The following is a 3,047-nucleotide window of genomic DNA, read 5'->3' on the forward strand; positions in this document are numbered from 1 at the left end:
ACCGCCTCCTAATTTTAATGTTGGCACTAAACACACTGGCAGATGACGTTCACCGTGCATTCACCATACTCACATCCTGCCATCGGTTCGCCACATTGTGTACCGTTATTCGTCACTCCACACAACATTTTTCTACTGTTCTATCGTCCAATGTTTACGCTCCTTACACCAAGCGAGGCGCCGTTTGGCATTTACCGGCGTGATGTGTGGCTTATGAGCAGCCGCTCGAGCATGAAATCCAAGTTTTCTCACCTCTCGCCTAACTGTTATAGTACTTGGAGTGGATCCTGATGCAGTTTGGAATTCCTGTGCATTGGTCCGAATAGATGTCTGCCTATTACACATTACGGCCCTCTCCAACTGTCGGCAGTCTCTGTCAGTCAACAGACGAGGTCGGCCTATACGCTTTTGTGCTGTACGTGTCCCTTCACGTTTCCACTTCACTATCACATCGGAAGCAGTGGGCCTAGGGTTGTTTAGGAGTGTGGAAATCTCGCGCACAGACGTATCACACAAGTGACACCCATCACCTGACCATGTTTGAAGTCCGTGAGTTCCGCGGAGCGCCCCATTCTGCTCTCTCACGATGTCTAATGGCTACTGAGTTCGCTGATATGGAGTAACTGGCAGTAGGTGGCAGCACAATGCACCTAATATGAAAAACGTATTATTTGGGGGTGTCCGGATACTTTTGATCACATAGTGTACGTAGTTGTATTTTACCATCGCCTTGGTTTTTAGGCGGTTTTCCATCTGCCTCGGCGAATGAGGGCTGGTTCCCCTTATTCCGCCTCAGCTACACTATGTCGGCGATTGCTGCGAAACAAGTTCTCCACGTACGCAATGATGTAAAAATTTACTGTATTTGTGAAACCCTGATGTGATATAAGAGTGCGCCTGATGGCTCTAATCAGTTCAGCCTACATAAATAAGTAAATAAATAGATTCTCTTCTCACATATTCTGAAAGCGAATGTCTCTGGAACACCCTAGCCAGTTTCCCTACAGAGATGGTGTTCTGTAGCGTAGACAGAGCACCACATCCAGATCCTCCGTTTTCTGTCCATCACCTGAATGGTATCATGGTTCTTTCATCTACTACTCCTTATCTCCTAGGGTTATATAGAAAGATTTCTTGCACGAGCTGGAAGTTTTTGTATAGTCATCTGGCATTTCCGCAAACATTCCTATATTTACCACATTCATTATTATTATTTTGGGATTCTGGAGATCTTAAAGATTTGCAGTTTTTTTCGGTTTAAAACCTGCATGCCGAGGCTGCTGCCTCCATTGCAAACCATTGTGAAGTCGCAGTCATCGACCACAGGAACCACCTGGTTGTTCCGCCAGTCTCTGCGTCTCCGCCAGCGGGAGTGGTCATAAAGTGCGCTCTACCTATGCAGGGATGTATAGAAAACGTTTCAACTACGCTCATATTATATCCGATAGGTGATGCATACACTTGAGTATGGCTACACATCTGAAACTACGTAGTACTGAACGATATGAAATGAAATGATGGTTTAAACCTAATAATAACAGACAGAAATGGATCATGGCTATAGACTTTATTGGAATTAAAATATGTGGTAGTGTTAGTACTATTGTTTTCTTGGTGTTAGTGTCGCAGTCTTCTGTCTGAAGATTTGTTTGATGTAGCCCTTCACCGTAGTACATTCAGCGCAGGCATCTCCAACTTTGCACAGCTACTACAACCTGCTTCCGCTTCAAACTGTTCGCTGCAGTCAAACCTCGGTTTCCCCCGGCAATGTGTGCGACTCACGGTTCCTTCCATTACCAGATTAACTACTGTACGACGCCTCAGGATATGTTCTAAGCCGGCAGCAGTGACCGAGCGGTTCTAGGCGCTACAGCCTGGAACCGCGCGACCGCTACGGTCGCAGGTTCGAATCCTGCCTGGGGCATGGATGTGTGTGACGTCCTTAGGTTAGTTAGGTTTAAGTAGTTCTATGTTCTAGGGACTTATGACCTCAGATGTTAAGTCCCATATTGCTCAGAACCATTTTTTTGATATGTCCTATTAACAGATCCATTCTATTGTTCAAGTTGTGTCATAAAGTTCCTTCTCGCCAGTTAGAGCCAAAACCACATCATTAGCTACTCGACGTACCTGCTTAACTCGCATCTGTTGATATCATTGTGCAGTGTCCATTCAGTTTCGGCTCCCATATCGCGTCCACATTGTCTGCATCTACACTCCACAAGAAATCGTAGGGTGTGTGGTGGGAGGTACTTTTGATATCGTTACCTTTTCACACCTTCCCTGTTCCATTCGCAAATGTTGAATGGGAATAAATGCTGTCGGCAAACCTCTTTACGAGCTTTAATTTCTATGATTTTCACCCTCAATGACATGTGAAATCACAATGAGATCCAGACCTTTAGCTGCTTACAGGCGTTGATAAATATCAATGGGGACAGTTGAAAATATGTTCCCCGACCGGGACTCGAACCTGGGATCTCCTGCTTACGTGGCAGACGCTCTATCCGTCTGAGCCACCGAGGACACAGAGGATAGTGCGACTGTAGGGACTTATCTTTGGCACGCTCCCCGTGAGACCCACATCTCCAAATTACTGTCCACACACTACATTTGTAGTGCCCCTGTCCACTAGACTCATTACTCGTGGCAGCCGTAAGAGTTCGGACAATGTGAGGGCATCCGGAGTAAAGAAGATCATTGGTCGGTAATCCTTATCTTTATGAAGATGGTATCTGTACTTTCGGGCATGTAGTGTGTGGACAGTAAGTTGGAGATGTAGGAGCGTGCCAGAGATAAGTCCCTGCAGCCGCACTATCCCCTCTGTCCTCGGTGGCTCAGGCGGATAGAGTGTCTTCCATGTAAGCAAGAGATCACAGGTTCGAGTCCCGGTCGGGACACACATTTTCAACTGTCGCCGTTGATATTTATCAACGCCTGTAAGCCGATAAACGTCTGGATTTCAGTGTGATTTCACATGTTATCGATGGTGAAAATCATAGAAATTAAAGCTCGTAATGAGCTCTGGAGTTCATCGTAATTTCATT

At 45.9% G+C, this 3,047-nt stretch overlaps 1 non-coding gene across 1 annotated transcript; it reads right to left on the reverse strand.

Annotated features, from left to right (window-relative positions):
- Nucleotides 1–2,452: 2,452 nt before the first annotated feature.
- On the reverse strand, nt 2,453–2,526 carry Trnat-cgu. Its single transcript has one exon. It is a non-coding gene; the product is annotated as a tRNA-Thr (tRNA).
- Nucleotides 2,527–3,047: the final 521 nt, after the last annotated feature.

Source organism: Schistocerca americana, chromosome 8 (genome assembly GCF_021461395.2).
Source record: "Schistocerca americana isolate TAMUIC-IGC-003095 chromosome 8, iqSchAmer2.1, whole genome shotgun sequence".
In the NCBI taxonomy this organism is placed as follows: Eukaryota; Metazoa; Arthropoda; class Insecta; order Orthoptera; family Acrididae; genus Schistocerca; species Schistocerca americana.